Below are 18,516 nucleotides of genomic sequence, written 5' to 3'. Positions count from 1 at the left end.
TGTCAAGTCCCACAGGGCCCTAGTCTCTTGTGACAGAGCGTTCCACCAAGTTGGGGCCAGTACTGAAAAGGCCCTAGCCCTAGTTGAGACCAATCTAACCACCTTGCGACTTGGGACCTCCAAAGTGTTGTCATTTGTGGACCTTAAGGTCCTCTGCGGGGCAACAAGGCACAAAAAAACCCCTCAAGAAATGTTTGCACATGTACCTGAACAAGCGTGACACATCCCACTCCAGAGCTCAGCATATGCAGCCAACTCTGGTTCGTTCTTTCTGGACAAGCAGCTCCTCTTGCCGTTCTCCCCACAACCCTGCCCTGCCATGATGCCCACCCCCAGTATCCACACCAGGGACATGACAAAGTACATGGCAAGGCCTTGTCTGGGAATGGAGTTTATTTATCAAAATAGCGTTATGGCTTCAATCAGATTACATTATGGAATTACATCTGAAGACAAGACGTAGGTAGGCAGGGTGACTTGCAGGACATGAGTTCCATGGATTAATTCACAGATTGCAGGCAGCGACCCAGTAACTCAGATCTCTGCCGCGGCAATGATCTCTCCAGCCATACCTAAGGAGAAAGGGGGAGCAGGGAGAGAAAGAAATGCAGACAGCATGCGAAGCCAGTCATGAGCCAGATGGATCCATGGCCTTACTCTGTATATGGCAGCTTCTTATGTACTTCCATTGTAATGAAATGCAAAAGTGTGACATGATAGTATCAGGCTGTGCATTTCTCCACATCTGCCTCGTGTTGCTGGAGGACTGTGGGGAATTTGAATAGTGGCTCACAGAACCATCCATCTGGTATGGGGGCCCAGGGTAGCTGTCAGTCTCTGTGGTCCCTGCTAGGATGGGGACGTTGGTGGAAACCAAATGCTGGACCCAGCAGGGTTCTTCTTAGCTGAGGGTTCAGCAAAGTTTGGAGGTCCTAGTTGTACAACGGTGTGTCCTGAATGCATGCCCTTGTTGAGAACAGCAATCTGAGCACACCATTCGTTAGACCCCCCCACAGATGTTGGGGAACCTGTGGCCCTCCAGATGTTGCTGCAGCACAACTCCAATCATCCCACCCCATTGGCCATGATGGTTGAGGCTAATGCAAGTTGGGAGTCCAACAATATCCTGGGCAGGGGAGCACAGGTTTCCCACAGCTGACACAGACAAAGGACACGGAGAATGCTTATTTATAGTACGGTATCTCCCTGAAATTGCTGAGAGGAGAAATCAGATTCTGTGTTCTTGACAGGGTGGTTATTCTTCTCGTGTGTCTATGACTCACTTGCCTATGTGAGTATCTGGACATCTCCACTACTTTTGGGGTCTCTCTTTGGCCCACTTGTCTTTGGGGTCTGAAACTTGGAACTGGGTCATACCAATTTAGATTGCCAATGGGGATTCACAGGATTGCATGCTCCTTCATACAAAAACATCCCTGAACATAACAAAACTCATTGTCAGATAGCATGTCTATGTAGGGTGTTGTTTTGTTTTGTTTTGTTTTGTTTTGTTTTGTTTTGTTTTGTTTCGTATGAAGAAGCATCCAAGTCTTTGAGTGCAATCTGAGCGATGCAGCACAGACTCCGGTTTACAACCTCAGAAAGAACTAGGCCTTAATCTGCACTTAAATTATCTTTTTGGGGTATCCTTGCCTTGTCTCGTGTGCCTAAAAAATCTGAATCTCTTTGCTTTGTAGATAATTTACTGCAGTGCCCTCTCTTTGTGGGTCAGTCTGGTCCAGAATGCAGAGGTGATCTGTGCTGGAGTGATAGTCCTCCTGGCTTTGGGCAAAGTGAGTGCAGGGAATGGACCAGAACTCACCAGCATCTTCAGTTTAAAAGGATCAGGTGATGGGAAAGACTCATTTCTGCCTGAGAACCTGGAGAACTACTGCCAAACAGATTAATCTCAGTACTAGACGGCATTGACTTGCAATAAGTTAGTTTCATATGTCTATATGACTATGTGTTCATGAGTATCCAAACCCGAGGTTTAGTCCCAATGTCAGATTTCAGGACCCAGGCTATTGGGGAATACAACTGTGTGTGTGACTGCGTCTGCAGTTCCGTTATTTGAAATATTTCTCCCACTCAAACACTGATCAGGATGGCATTTTTTTATTATTATTTTTACTACTATTAATTCAAGGTTTCAAACCAGAAATCTTAAGCAATCATTCCTTCCTTGCCCACCCTCCAATAAGAACTGGAAAATGGAATTGGCACAGGTGCTTACTGCCAATGGGATTTTAAGGCTAGATGGACAGCTACCAGAAAGAGGAGATAATACAGAATGGAAAGATGGGTGGAGCAGGTAGACAAGGCTGCTGAAAGACAAACTCATCCCCTTACCAGTCTGCCAAGCCTTCTGGTTCAGCTGTAGCTCGCTTGAGACAGATTATGTCATCAATAATTTCTTCAGTAAGTAGATCTAGGGTGTGAGGAGGAAATGGCAATATTATGTACTGTACAATAATATACTGTTGGCATCTGTCTGTCTTGAGAGACAATGGAGTGTGCCTCTGGGGGTGAAGTCAAATCACTATATTAGCAGTATCAAAGTGACACCCCCCCCCCCCAGGATGCAGGACAGGCAGATTGTATGGCGGTCCTGAGTTGCTCAGATGACAAGTCCTTGCTGATGTGGTCCAAAGGAAAGCAGAGAAATATGTTTGGCACCAGCTTGGCTACAGGAGTTGCCAGAAGGAGGTGCACAAGGAAGAAGAAGAAGAAGAAGAAGAAGAAGAAGAAGAAGAAGAAGAAGAAGAAGAAGAAGAAGAAGAAGAAGAGTAGTAGTAGTAGTAGTAGTAGTAGTTTGGATTTGATATCCCGCTTTATCACTACCCTAAGGAGTCTCAAAGCGGCTAACATTCTCCTTTCCCTTCCTCCCCCACAACAAACACTCTGTGAGGTGAGTGGGGCTGAGAGACTTCACAGAAGTGTGACTGGCCCAAGGTCACCCAGCAGCTGCATGTGGAGGAGCGGAGACGCGAACCTGGTTCCCCAGATTGCAAGACTACCGCTCTTAACCACTACACCACACTGGCTCCATCCAAGGAGCCATCCAACTGCCTTAGGGACTCCACTCCGGATTCATGTAGGGTTTACTCCCTTGCCTATTCCTCTCCTGAAGATATCCCACAAGGCAGCAGAGATTTAGGATCAGATTTTCCTTCTCCTAGGATCAGATTTTCCTTCTTCCCAGGTTGACGAGCCTTATCTACCCCTCAATTCCCTCTACAGCACATGCAAAAACTTCCTTCTTGACCGTTGGACCCTCTAATGGTCTCATTAATACATACTGAGATAAATATTGTTAAATAATTATTTATACTGAGCTATCTGTGTGCAGCAGTTTCAGCAGAGTGCAAAAGGCCAGACTGAAACAGATTGTTTGCAGGTTGGTCCTATCGTTAGGCAGAGTGATGCAGCTGCTTCAAGAGGCAAATGCCCAGCAAGGGAGGGACTACGTTGAGATCGAGATCTTCTCAAAGGAAGATTAAGGAGTGTTTAGGGCTTGTGGGGGTGTACTTCGATGCCAGTGACAATTTCTTTTGATTTCCAAACATGCCCCTGTGTCCCCAAAGGTCGGTGACCCTGGCCTAATGAAGGGCAATGAAGAAGAAGAAGAGTTTGGATTTGATATCCCGCCTTTCACTCCCTTTAAGGAGTCTCAAAGCGGCTAACATTCTCCTTTCCCTTCCTCCCCCACAACAAACACTCTGTGAGGTGAGTGGGGCTGAGAGACTTCAAAGAAGTGTGACTGGCCCAAGGTCACCCAGCAGCTGCATGTGGAGGAGTGGAGACACGAACCCGGTTCACCAGATTACGAGACTACCGCTCTTAACCACTACACCACACTGGCTCACTGAGTGGTGGGTGGTTGGGTGGCTAAAACAAGAGAGCTGGAACTGCCTGTGGTTCAGAGGAAGTGATGGCCAGAGGAAGGAGTCTCAGGGAGGGAAGCAAAGGGTTGCAGGGGAAGAGATGTTAAAGAGAGGAGGAAGGGGGAAATTCTCATATGGATCTGAAAGCAAAGCCCAGCTCTCTAGTCACAGGCCCCTATTAATAATATAACAGTGTTTCTGTGGCAGGTTTCCAAAGCGTACAAAGCACTTTAAATACATTAGCTCAGTAATCATTACAACAATTATTTAAAACAGATTTCATTTACTCAGTTAAACACAGGTGCCCTTATACATGGGACTCAGCTACACTCATCGACTATATTGTTATAACTGCTTTATAAACATGTGACACCGGATGGTGCTGTAGAGCTATAGATTCGTCACCAATGGGATTTTTCCATTAAGAGTGTTCATAACATGTTTTTTTCTGCAGTGTATATAGATCCAGCCTGGGTCAGACTATAATTTTATCCCATTTTATTTTATTTTCTGACAAGTGCAATATTGTCTACTCTGATTGGCAGAGGTTTCCCAGGAACTTTGACAGAGACTCTTTCCCATCACAGAAGCATGAGAAGAGCATTGCTGGATCAGGCCAGAGGCCTATCTTGTCCAGCATCCTGTTCTTACAGTGGCCAACCAGATGCATTTGGGAAGCCTCCAAGCTGGATTTGACCGCAACAGCATTCTCCCCACTTGTGGTTATCACCAACTGGTGTTTTGTTTTTTTTAAATAAATATTTTATTAAGGATTTTCTTGTTTTACAGAAGTAAGTGTAATGCCTCGTATTTTTCCCCCCCATGTAACATTTTTACAAATCCGTTTCATTTGTTGAGGCATTAGGGGGAGAAGAAAAAAAGGAAAAAAGAAAGGGGGGTGGAGAGGAGAGAGGGAAGATGGATGGGGTGGGGTCGGGTAGCGGTGTTTCTATTATGCTTAATGTATGTAGAGTTTGGTGTCAGCGTGCTTTTGTTGTTCACTTGTGTTCCTTTGGTGGTGAGAGAGGTTGGGGTTGGCCTAGGGTGTGATTGTTTGCTTGTGATTGGCTGTGGTGATCTTTGTTTTCGTGTGTGAGTGAGGTGGGTGGGTGTTTTGGATCAGGTTAGCCATATTGATTTGTATGCTGTTGGTGGATTATTGTCATTGTCCTGTTGGGCTGTGTATGTGATAAAGGGGAGCCATACCGGGGTGAAGGCGTCTTCTTCTGTTTGTCCCCGTGTCAGTTTCAGTTTATTAGTTAATTTTTCTAGTAGGGCTGTTTCCCATACTATTTGGTACCATTGGTCCATGCTTACTCCTGACAGGTCTCTCCAGTGTCTGGCTATGGTGTTTCTGGCTGCTGAAAGTAGGTGGGTTATGAGTTCTTTGTGGTGTAAATGGGCATTGTTGTCTTGGAAGATGTTTAGTAGGGCCAATTGTCTATTACTTGCTTAGTTATTTTACATATTTCTTGTATGGCTGTTGTCCAGAATAGTTGGATTTTGGGACACTCCCACCACATGTGCAGGTATGTGCCTGTGGAGGTGCACCCTCTCCAGCATTTTGGGTCACCAACTGGTGTTTAGAAACATACTGTCTACAACAATGGATGTAGAACGTGGTCATCACAGCTAGTAATCTTTGACAGCCTTACACTCCATGTATTATTCAACAGTGGAACAGATTCTCACAAGAGCTGATGGACTCTCCTTCCTTGGAGGTGTTTAAGCAGAGGCTGGAGGACCATCTGTCATGTATGATCTAGCTTAGATTCCTGCATTGCAGGGGGTTGGACTAGATGACCTTTGGAGGTCCCTTCCAACTCCGCGATGGACAGGGATCTGTCCTACATCTTCTGCTGTGAAGACAGATGCAAAGAATACATTCTGCTTCCCTGAAATCTCTTTATCCTCCTTTAACACACCTCTGATTTCCTTGTTGTCCAAAAGTTCAACTGCTTGAACTTCTAGCAATGGGCTCATCCCATTCTGTTTGGGTATCCTTTGGTATCTGCTTGCACTTATCTTGCCAAGGTTTGTACTCCTTTTGTTCTTTTCAATTGGACAATACTTCCCTTTTCTTCCTTCTTGACTCTAATACTCTCCTTGACTCTTCTCCTTAACCACGTTGCATCTCCTTGGGCCTAGTGATCTGCAATATACATTATAGCCCAGCTTCTGGTTTTGAGCAACCCCCAAGCAGGCAGTTCCACACGATACATTCAAAGCATATTCAACACCAATCTAAAGTACATGGCTTCCCCCCAAAGAATTCTGGGAACTGTAGTTTGTTATGGTTGCCAAGAACTGTAGTTCTGTGAAGGGGGAATTGCAATTCCGAGGGCCTTCTGGCAGTTCCCACACTGCGAAAAGTGAAGCTACAGGGAACCAGGCAGAGGGCCTTCTCAGTAGTGGCACCCACCCTGTGTAATGCCCTTTGGTCAGATGTTAAGGAGATGAGTAATTATATAACATTTAGGAAACATCTGAAGGCAGCCCTGTAAAGGGAAACTTTAGAACGATTAATGTTTGACTATGTTTTTATATATGCTGGAAGCTGCCCATAGTGGCTGGGGCAACCCAGTCAGAAGGGTGAGGTATTATTATTATTATTATTATTATTATTATTATTCCCAGAATCCTTTGGGGGAAGCCATGTGCAACAAATGTGGATTTGCCCCTTTTTCGAGAAATTTGACCCTGCTGTTACAGCCTGAGCCTTACTTAATATGCCAGGGATCTTTACACAGGCCCTTCAACATGTAATGTCTATGTCTCTCCAGCACTGGACTATTACCCCACCCTAAAAATCCATACAGTCTCTTAATTGAGTGACAGCCACTACATCACCCTGATTTTCAATGGCTGGTGTTGCAGCTGTGGCTATGTGGATTCTAGCAAATTCTCAGAACATCTGCTGGAGATTGGAAGACTGCAGCAGAGCTAGTTATGAGCGTTCTCTGCAAAGGAATCCCTGAGCAGGATCACTAGTTTTAAATAATTTGGAGGTTCCATTTACAATTAAGAGGCATACAAATTCTGTTAAATAGATTTGCCAGGCCAGACTGTGGGCTTGCTGTGCCCAGCATGGAGGTTGCACCATAACCCAGGCACTCACCCTGCCTTCTTGCAATGACACTCACCAAAGCAAGATAAACTGCACAGGTTCTTTGATAGAGTGTGTCGATCAGCACACCAGGATCGACTGTTGATCTGGAAGATGCCATATTCGGAGCTGCCATCTGAGTTATGCATCACAGTTTCCGTGTTGAAGCCACTTGCAAAGTACGCCAAACAGATCCCTAAGATGGACAGGTGGACAGGTTAACCACTTTTCCCCCCAGAAAGAAGTTGTTAGGAAAGCAGATTTTATCAGAGATGAAATTTGTCTCAAGGAAAATGTGAGTGGGCTTTCCCTCACTGGAACTCAGTTCTGGCTCCTCTCAGGTGGGTGCCACTGTCATAATAATAATAATAATAATAATAATAATAATAATAATAATAAATTTATTTATATCTCGCCCTCCCCAGCCGAAGCCGGGCTCAGGGCGGCTAACAACAATAAAACAGTACAAAAGTACAGCACAAACAACACTCTAAAATCATTCATTATAAAATTAATTAATTCAAGCCACTGGCAACCATTGGGCCAGAGCTCCGCGAAGATTGCTGAGGGAGGGAGTCAGGCTGTGCCCTGGCCAAAGGCCTGGTGGAACAGCTCTGTCTTGCAGGCCCTGCGGAAAGATGTCAAGTCCCGCAGGGCCCTAGTCTCTTGTGACAGAGTGTTCCACCAGATCGGAGCCACAGCCGAAAAAGCCCTGGCTCTAGTTGAGGCCAGCCTAACTTCTCTGTGGCCTGGGACCTTCAAGATGTTTTTATTTGAAGACCATAAGTTTCTCTGTGGGGCATACCAGGAGAGGCGGTCCCGTAGGTACGAGGGTCCTAGGCCGTATAGGGCTTTAGAGGTTAAAACCAGCACCTTAAACCTGATCCTGTACTCCACCGGGAGCCAGTGCAGCTGGTATAGCACTGGGTGAATGTGATCTCGCAGCGAAGACCCCATAAGGAGTCTCACTGCAGCATTCTGCACCCGCTGGAGTTTCTGGGTCAGTCTCAAGGGCAGCCCCACATAGAGTGAGTTACAATAATCCAGTCTGGAGGCGACCGTCGCGTGGATCACAGTGGCTAGGTCAGGGCAAGAGAAGTAAGGAGCCAACTGCTTAGCTTGGCGGAGATGGAAAAATGCCGCCTTTGTTATAGCTGTGATCTGCGGCTCCATGGAAAGGGAGGTGTCGAAGATTACACCCAAACTCTTAACGGACGGTGCTGGCACTAATTGGGCCCCCGCAAGAGATGGGAGTTGCCCCCCCAATCCCATATCGTCCCGTCCCAGCCACAGGACCTCTGTCTTCGAAGGATTTAGCTTCAACCGGCTCCCACGTAACCATCCAGCCACAGCTTCCAAACATCTGGTCGGTGTGTCTGGGGCCGAGTCAGGATGGCCATCCATCAACAGATAGAGTTGGGTGTCATCAGCATACTGATGGCAACCCAACCCAAAACTCCGGACAAGCTGGGCGAGGGGGCGCATAAAGATGTTGAAAAGCATCAGGGAGAGTATCGCACCCTGAGGTACTCCACACACCAAGGAGTGGCGTGATGACAATTCCCCCCCAAGCGCCACCCTCTGTCCCCGACCAGAGAGAAACGAGCGCAGCCATTGAAGGACTGTGCCCTGGATCCCCACGTCGGCAAGGCGGTGGTCCAGAAGTTTGTGATCAACCATGTCGAAAGCTGCTGACAGATCTAGAAGAATCAGCAGCCCCGACCCGACTCGATCCAGCTGTCTACGAAGATCATCTGTTAGGGCAACCAGAGCCGTCTCGGTCTCATGACCAGCGCGGAAGCCGGACTGGAATGGATCCAGAGCCGATGTTTCATCCAGAAACCCACCAAGCTGTTCAGCAACCGCTCTCTCAATCACCTTACCCAGGAACGGAAGATTCGAAACCGGGTGGTAATTGGATAGATCTAAAGGATCTAATTATAAGTGAACGAGGGACCTCTTTTCCTAGGAAAATAGCGCTGGATATAATTATATGACAATTATCCTTCAAAAGTCACACCTCAAAATTTTGAGATGCAGTTTCCCAACCAACCAGTCTTAAAAAATGCATTTATTAAGGGAAAGGGTATATAAAAATGTATACATTGGTGGAAATGATATATAAAATACATTATGTTGAGGAGAATTGCTTTTAAAAGGTGCATATTAGTAAAAGCTGCATACAAAAATGTGTATATTAGGGGAAATTCAAGCTAAAATAGGGATGAATCTTTATGAAGATTTTGGTGCAGAAATGTGGAAAGCTGAATTTAGGAGTGGAAAGCTGAGTGAAACTGAAATAGACAGAATCACTCATCCCTAGCTGTTCTGCAGGCAAACATGCTAGCAGAAGAGATATATTTTGAAAAGGATCTTGGGATTAGCAGGATGCGTTCTGCACACCCACAGTGTCAACATGCAAGCTCAGAAGGATTTGACTTTCTTTGATACTGATCTTCAGTCTGATACAGTACTAGAAAAATATAATAATAATAATAGTTATCCCCCAATTTCCTCTTTGTGGACGATTGGGATAGATAGTACGGTTAAGTGGGTGGATAGAAAATGGTAGCCTTTCCTATAGCAGGGACATTAGATTCCTACCCTGTACCCACCAAAAGCTCTTCCCAGCTCCCCATTGCCTTCTAGCTGTTACCAGAAGATGCAAGGCACTTTTAATTTCTGCCAGCTGCCACCCACCCCACAACCTGTAGCCAAATTCTGCAGTGTGTCCTACCAGAGTGCACTGGCATTCTCACAGCTTAAAGTAAACTTCGTTCTGCATTTTGCAGTAGCTTAGTACATTTCACTGTAGTGAAACATCTAATGGGGCATACCAGTGGCATGGGAGACACTGAAGGAATCCCTTCTAATTTGAATCATTTCTTCAATGGACAATAGCAACATAGCATCATTATACTACCAGCAACTGTATGGTAGGGCAACAAAAATAACCATCACTATTTATGTAATGCTGTGAAATCCCTAAAGCTGTGCCCATCACTTGTGGCATAGCCTTTTGGTTGGACTATAACCAGCACCAGCAACTTATTGCATACTCTGTAAAAGTGCCCAGGAGACAGAAAATTATGTTGGGGAAGAGAGAAGGGAATTCCCCTTGCTCCTCGGGTGGGGTGGGGGTGGGGAGATGCAAGGATGTGTTAAAGAAAATTAGAAAGGGAAAGAAAAGGTTAATATTTATTATTTTGTTAACATATAAATAAACTGGGACTAGAAAGGAAGGAGGACGCTGTTAGAGGAGGAGAAAGTGAATGTAAAAAGAGGAGAGGAGGGATGAAAGGTGTGAGAGATAAGGTACAGGTTGGATGCAAAAGGAGAAAAGGAGAAGAAATTACAGGAGATGGATAAAAATACAATCTGAGGCATGGTGGGTGGGGGAGGAAAAATATAAAAGAAAAGAGCTCCTCTACAGAAGCCATGAATCAGCAAATTCTGCAGAAAATGAGGAGGCTGGTTCATAAGATGCACAGAGCAAATGTCTGTATTCAGGTTAGCAAAAACAACACAGCTGTGGAACTTCTTGCCACAATAAAAATTCTGTGGCAAACAATTCAGCAATTTCCAAAGATAGAATATTCAGTTGCCAGTTGATTATGCAAACTCTGCCTCCATCTTCTACCACTTTGTGTCTGGCTCCACCCCAGTGCCACCATTTTGTGACTGGTGGGCCTCAGTAATTTTCAGTCATTTCAAGTGGGCCCTTGGGGTAGAAAGTCTGAGAAGCTTTCCAAAGCATAACGTCCATTGTTGTTTTCTTCAAAGTGGATTTGTCGTACTAGAGCAACAGAGTGCTTTAATCTACTTTTAATGCAGAAACCTGTAATTTCAGCATGCACTTGAAACCCGACTGCAAAATATTGAGACTGGAGGCTAGAGCTGCCATACTTCAAAAAGTAAAAACCAGGAAACCACCAAAATTGTTGAGCTTTTTAAAGGGAAACCCTAAAATTCACCCCGGACGTCAATTCCACCTTTGAAATCCCAGTACAGTGGTACCTCGGGCTAAGTACTTAATTCGTTCCGGAGGTCCGTTCTTAACCTGAAACTGTTCTTAACCTGAAGCACCACTTTAGCTAATGGGACCTCCTGCTGCCGCCGCACCACCGGAGCACAATTTCTGTTCTCATCCTGAAGCAAAGTTCTTAACCCGAGGTAATATTTCTGGGTTAGTGGAGTCTGTAACCTGAAGCGTATGTAACCCGAGGTACCACTGTATTGTCCAGGAAAATCTGAGCATATGGCAGCCAGAGCAAGTTGGGAAACTGGTTTCTTGGGGCCACTTTAATTTCTGCCCACACACTCAATGGCTTTCTGCAAACTTCTCCTTGCCCACATACAAGCTGATCCTGCCAGTTTTGGTGATGCACCATGTCTTCATACCCTCCCACAAAACACAGTAAGCAAACTGACAACCGCTCATTGGCTACTCACAGTTAGCTAAGCTGTAGCCCTCATGCCCATCCATTCCCCAGCGTTTCAGTATCTGTGCCAGCTCACAGCGACTGTAGATCTTGCTACGGACTTTCACCGCAAGGCAGGCCATAAGGGGCAGCAGCAAAAGAGCCTTCATCTCTTCCCAGCGGCCTGGTCCTGCTGTCCCTGTTGCTAAGCAGGAGGAAGAGGGGACTTTTTCAGGCTGACCAGATCTACAAAAATGAAATGTAGGGAAGAGAGAGTGACTTGGAGATCATCCCGGGAGGAGAAGGATACATTACTATTGGGGAGAGTTATCATGATGTAGCAAGGAGACAAGATGTGCTGTGTGGGCATCTCTACCATGAGTAGCTGGAACTGACGTGCAGCTGCCCCATGGGAGCCACCTTCTAAAACTAGAGTGACCTCACCCATCCATTGGATCTTTCTGGGCAGGAAGGAATATAGAGGTCTTCCTGTCCCAGCTGAGCCTTGCATCATGGTTCATGGCCTAGGGCCTGGTCTCCTCTTAGGAGAAGAGACCATGGACACATGGGAGCATAATGGACCAGGAGGTAATTTTGCCCTTGGAACTTGCCTCCAATGTTCCCACCTGCTTAGAAATTCCAGCACCAGGCACCTGAAAAAGCTACATTACAGTCCAAGGAGACTCGAGCGTAGAGGCTGAAGTGCAGAACTTGGAAACCTGTGGACCTCCAGTTGCTATTGGACTTCAGTTCCCATCAGTCCCAGCCAGTGTGGCTAATGGTTAGGGATGATGGAAGTTGTATTCCAGCAGCATCTGCAACACCCCAGTTTTCCCAGCCCTGCCATAGTGGAACCATAGTGGGACCCAGCCACCCTTGTGCTACTAGAGTTAGGAGGTTATAAAACAAGACGGGCCTCTTTTAAGAGTAGAAGTGCCACTCATGGCAGGAGAGCCTCATGGCAGGAGAGCCAGTATGGTGTAGTGGTTAAGAGCGGTAGTCTCGTTATCTGGGGAACCAGGTTCGCGTCTCCGCTCCTCCACATGCAGCTGCTGGGTGACCTTGGGCCAGTCACACTTCTTTGAAGTCTCTCAGCCCCACTCACCTCACAGAGCGTTTGATGTGGGGGAGGAAGGGAAAGGAGAATGTTAGCCGCTTTGAGACTCCTTAAAGGGAGTGAAAGGCGGGATATCAAATCCAAACTCTTCTTCTTCTTCTTCTTCATGAGGACTGAGGCTGTTTAGCAGAACCTGTAGCCCCACTTAAGGCTCCGTTTGGGCTTGCTGGCTGTTGCAGCAACACCAAAGTCTGTCCCCTCTGGCTTCTAGCCTAGTTTCCAACTGGAGCTGTCCAGGGTGCTACCTACCTTGGCCTCTACTTTGCCTAATTTCACTTATCTGGACCCATCCTCTGCTCTGCTTACTTCTGCCCTACTGGTGCTTGATCTCTGCATGAGCTGAATCTGCTTACTGGATCCTGAGCTTGGACTTTGCAACCCTGAGTCCCTTGAATCTGTGCTTAGTACATGCCCCTATTTCCCCCTGGTTGGGACCACTAGCTGGGATCGGACATCTTGCTTGAGCATCAAGGGATTCCTGAGCTCTGGTGTGTTCCTGCATCTGTGGTTAGTCTTTCCTCCTGACTTGCAGATTTCTCCTTGACTCTGTTGCCCCTTTTCTCCTCAGTGCTTGTCCCATGACCCAGCACTGGCAGTCCCTGAAGGCTGTTGCTTGGCAAAAGTAAATGCATGGGAAAGGTTGGGATGGCTCAGTGCAGGCACCACAATTTGAAAATGACCAGATACAAATAAATAAAGTACCACGATCTTGATTTATTTGCATGTGCATCTTGGGTATAAACTACCTGTACATGTGCACAGATTGCATCCATATGCACACAACATAACACCTGGTTGACTAAGTGTTTTATTACCCACAGGGCTTCATGGAGGCAGAAGCCCTGCCTCTCAAATTAAGAGCATTGCTCTGTCTTGATGCCTCACACTGTGTTTCGGCTACTACATTGCCTCAAAGCACAGCCCCTGCTTTTCCCCTGGGAGAGAACAAACTGCCTTGGGGGACTGGTTGCTATAATTTCAATTCAAAAAGATATGAGCGGTCTCTTCTGGTTCTGAGAGGCTGGTGATTCACTCTTATCGTTGGGAAGCTCCATTCAGAATCCAGCCTTGGTTGATTTAGGTGCCTTGAGACCTCCTGGCAAATGGTCCAGGCTTTTGGTAAAGGGCGTGGCTAACAGAGGAATTAAAAGCTTTCCTCTTGGCAACATCCTCACCTAACTTATTATCCTCATGCCAATTATTCTCCCAGGGGAAGGAAAGCAGGAAACATACATAAGAGTGTGAACTGTGCGGCATGTCCTCTTGAATATTGCCTTAGAGCAGTGTCTGCCTAACCCAGTGTCCCCCATATTTCTGACACCTGAGGCACACAATTTTTCCAAATGAAAACTGGAAGCATGTGTCCCTCTCAAACCCAAAAGGACCAGAAGGAGATGGGCAGGCTGGACGTCTTATGATTCTGGCACTTAATGGTCTCTACTTCAGGTATATTTGGACCATTCCATTGCTCCAGATGTAGAGAGACTGTGTGTGTGTGTGTGTGTGTGTGTGTGTAGCATTTATTGCCATCTCAAAGGATGGTGAGTTGAATGAGATTTCCTGGGAAACTATCATTATTTTAACGGCATAATATTCATGGTAAATTGTGTATCACAACACAAAGATACACATGGTCTTTCTCAACACAAAGATTGGGAGCGACTGACCCTACTAACCTAGCATGGTCTGCCTGATGAGGGTGGAGTTCAAATCCATTTCAAATTAGCGTAGTGGGACTTCTAACGTAGGCAAGAATTAGGCCTCAGTTTTTCGTCTTCAAGATGCCGAGTCTATAGCTCCAGAAGCCATACAGTGCTAACTAGCAGAATGAGGAGCCTACCTTTGCCCAAATGCCTGCCTGAACCTCTCCAGGGCCACCACAAAGTTCTTAAACAGCCCAGCAAGTTGCAGCAGGCAATGCACCCCACCCAGTGTTGGCAGTTCATCTGGCTTCTAGAACCTCAGCTCTGAGGTCGCCCTGTGATGTCACAGCCTGTTACCACTCCCCTTGAAGAGTCAGGCCCAGTCTCTCAATTCTGGCCTAAGATGGTTTTTGCTGCCTAAAGCAGAGCACCAAAGGAGGCCTCCACCCCACCCTGGGATCTTGCTGCATCATTCAGAGACTATTTTCTGCTTTCATCTGCATTCTTCTAAATGCCACCACCTGCTTCACCTTGTTGCATGATAGGACTGGTGCTGCAGGCTATAGGTCCTGAAGTACAATTACCTACCAGTACCAGAAAACATGGCCAATGGCCAGTGATGATGGGAGTTATAGTTCAGCAATTTCTGGAAGGCTAAAGGTGGAAACCTGATGTAGAGCAAAAGCATGGAGGGGAATTGTGACCCACTTGTTCTTTCCCTAACCTCTGTGCATCTGCTGGCCTCACTCCCAACCTCCAGACCTGCAGTAGCAGTGAGGAATGGGCTGTATGCATGGGCACATGTACACATGTAGAGCTTGTTCTCATCTTCTGGTGAATGTACTAAGTCAGGCCAGTGGAAGTGCAGAGGTCAAGAACGCAGCCACGAGGCACAATCCTATTCACCCTTCATGTTTTCAGTCTGCATGTAAATCTAAGGAGGAGAATACACACTTTCTGCACTCCCAACCACACAATTCAAAAGTCACTTTGAAGTAGCAGGGGCTGTTGGCTTGCTAAGTCCTTTCTGGAACATCAGACACTTAAAGGCACACACAGCATGAATGGACTCCCATCCCTGTGGTAGAACTATAAATGAGATAAAATTCCTAAGGAGATAATAGCAACAATAAAAAGTTTGGTTAGGAGAAGGCATCAAACTGGGTCAAGAATGCAGAGTTCTGCATTCTTGACCCATTTTTTGCATGCTCAAGGGAAACATGTGGAGAAAATAGCAATTTGATGCTTTCCTACCTTACAGAGGCAGCAAACATGGACATTTTAGGGAGCTACAAGGAAGACCTCTGTGTGAGTGTTCCTTAGGAACACCTACATTTCTAGCCAACTCACTGGTTCTTCATGCTGAGTTCATGATAGCTAGGTTCTGTCTTTGCTGTTGAAGGCGGAACCACTGGTGGAGACATTACCGTTGCGTTCAGTTCCTGCTTGCAGGCTTCCCAGATGCATCTGGTTGGCTACTGCTGAGAACAGAATGCTGGACAACATGGTCCCCTGGTCTGATCTAGCAGGGTTCTTCTTATGTGCAAGGCCAGCCTACCACTAGGCAGCAAGGCATTGAGTGGTGGAGAGCTGCTGCAGCCCCTGTGCTGGTTTGCGGCCGTCTGATGTGGTGGACGATGTTGTTACATCACTAATGTTGGCTTGAAGTCAGATTCACACACCAGAGATAACAATCTTCTCCTTTGCCCCACCTTGTGTGTGAATATATCCCAGAGTGGGAGTTTAGGGTTTCCATTTTGGGAATCCTCCCACCACAATGTAGCCATGTTTAGGGAACAGTGAACACACTTGAGGATGGGGCAAAATTGTCTTCATCCCTGTGCAGGTTCCCTGGAGGCATTCCCTTGAACATGCACCCTTCTGGGGCAGAAACTGCCACCACAATGCTACTGCAGCTTCTGCCATACCTCTAGTTCATTGTACCTCTAATGAATGCCTCTGTAGGATTACCCAGACTAAAATCTCCCCCTACTGAAAACTGAAATGTCACCCCAGCTGCACCCTTACTAGTTTGACTAGTGAAGGAGAAGAAAATGTGCAATCAGTACTCCCCCTAGCTGCAAAAGTGGGCTGGAGCCCATCAATTAGACTCATTCATTGGATTCAAAGAATCAACACTGTGGTCAAGACTTAACTATGATTTGTAAAAGCTTATTGACATATAGCGCTATGGGAGGGCTAGAGATTATTATTTCCTGCCATCTGCCACCCCCCCATACCTTGTGCCATGTCCTGAGGGCACAGCCTCTCCTCTCCACATACGATTGCCAATTAGTAATAATGAGGAAGGCTGCCCACTGGGACCCAGAGGAAGGCTTAGCAATCACAAGGGCCTAATCACATTAAACCGCAATCGAAGGGCAATCAGCACAACAGCAGCAGTCGATGAACAATTTCAGGGCTCATCCTTCTACTAACTTCCCAGCAGCTTTGGGGGGTTGTGGGGAGCCACACAGGTGGAATTTGCTGCCAAGGAGTGTGGTGGAGTCTCCTTCTTTGGAGGTCTTTAAGCAGAGGCTTGACAACCATATGTCAGGAGTGCTCTGATGGTGTTTCCTGCTTGGCAGGGGGTTGGACTCGATGGCCCTTGTGGTCTCTTCCAACTCTATGATTCTATGATTCTAGGTGGTATAAAGAAACAATACACAAGAGCACAAAACATCGTATTGCTGGATGAGACCATCTTCTAGGCCACCATCACATTTCCAAAAAGGCCACCCAGATGTTTCTGGGGTTGGACTGGATGACCCTCAGGGTCCCTTCCAGCTCTAATTCTATTTTTCCAAGGCGCATGTGCAATGGCCACACCCTGCTGTTACTCCCCTGTTCTCAGCGGTAGGGCTTCCGAACGTGGAAAGATTCTGTTCTATCATATCTAATGATCAGTCTGTCCTCTGTACATGTTATCTATTCTAGCCCTTAAGTGAACTGCACATTGTGTGGAGGTTTATTTCATTATTCTCAGTCTTGAAGAACCTCTCAGCCATCAGTTTCATTGGGCGATTCCCAGAGAAAAGCAGCAAAATGCCCCTCTCTTCCTTTGCAATAGCAACCAAGCAGGTGCAGGATTCTTGGATCACTGCAGGATTCCTAGGTTAGAGACGGTGAAGGTTAGAACTCTTTGATGACCTGCTGGACTTCCTGTCCAGCCACCACCCACACTTAATGGCAGGCATGGCACTTGCGTGGCACAAAGCGGCCACCGGTGCCATTGCTGTTATCTTTCATTACACCGTGTCTGGTTTTAAAAGGGAGAGATTGGCTCCCCAGTGTCGGGGTGAGACGTGGCCTCAAGCAGTGCCCAGCCACACTATTCACACCTTGGGTCCTTTACCACTACCCTGCAAGCACTGATGAGCTGGAATGCTGGACTAGCTGCAGGTTCCCCTTACCTGCCAGACCAGTCGGCACCTTTGTCCCTCTGGATTTGCTTTTAAGCTCCACAATTGTGTCACAAAGACAAAAGCTTCAGCAAGGAAAACCCAAAATGATAAGCAGTGGCCTGATATGACCCCCACCTCACCCCTGTTAGGACAGCAGTGGATCTGAGTGTGGAGATGCTTTTGCAGTGGCTGGAAGGGCTGCAGACGCTGCAAGTCAATTCCAAGGGGGATGTGGCAAGCAGAGAGCTTTTCAAGGGCCTCTCTGTGGACCGGCTGGCTCCTGCTGTTCCAAGGGATTTGCCTTGACAATAGAAAGTCATGATTGCTGGAACCTTATCCCAGGAGATGGGTTCAGGGTGGGCTGCCACCCACAGAGGGCCTCCGGAGTGTTGTCAAGGAAGGCATCAATTCAACACACTCACAGAGCAATTGGCATGCCTCGGGAAGTCAAGGTGTGCACGCCACTCCAAGAGAGCTACAAAACTCTCATAAACAAAAACGCACACATACTTACAAGTGCATCACAGGGAACTGTGACAAAGCAATGCAACAACTCTCCACATGCAGACATATGCATCCATTCAGCAGCATTTTCACAGAGCATCTAGGCACATCTATAACCTGCATAAATAACTTTTAAAGTAACTCTGCTGCACAAATTCACATTCCGGACTGCACACATACCCAGAGTTCCAGTATCCTTCCACTCCACATGCCTTGCCTGGCCCCGTTCCCTTGATGTGAACATCCCTTCCCTTCCCTACCCCACGCCACCCCTCCTGCTCCTGGCCATCTCCATCCTGGGAGGGGGTGCTCCAGGCCAAGGGGTGGGAGGCGACATGGCAAAGCCGCACCCTCCACACGTAAGACAGACAACCAAGGAGGGGGTGACGTCAGAACTGGCTTAAAAGTTTGGTTGGGGGGGGACACAGCAAGGA

The 18,516-nt window shown here is 46.9% G+C and overlaps 1 pseudogene across 1 annotated transcript; it reads right to left on the bottom strand.

Moving 5' to 3' along the window:
- Positions 1-375: 375 nt before the first annotated feature.
- Positions 376-18,473, bottom strand: LOC310697012 (lysozyme C, milk isozyme-like; annotated as a pseudogene). Its single transcript, XR_014530128.1, has 5 exons — positions 18,263-18,473; positions 11,446-11,660; positions 7,031-7,189; positions 2,353-2,431; positions 376-572 (listed from the first exon to the last, which is right to left on the bottom strand). The product of XR_014530128.1 is annotated as a lysozyme C, milk isozyme-like (transcript).
- Positions 18,474-18,516: the final 43 nt, after the last annotated feature.

The sequence above is a fragment of the Podarcis liolepis genome (assembly GCF_965112155.1).
Source record: "Podarcis liolepis genome assembly, chromosome: 17".
NCBI classification, from domain to species: domain Eukaryota; kingdom Metazoa; phylum Chordata; class Lepidosauria; order Squamata; family Lacertidae; genus Podarcis; species Podarcis liolepis.
Note: the sequence above shows the minus strand (reverse complement) of the source record. Positions and strands in the feature narration are given on the sequence as shown.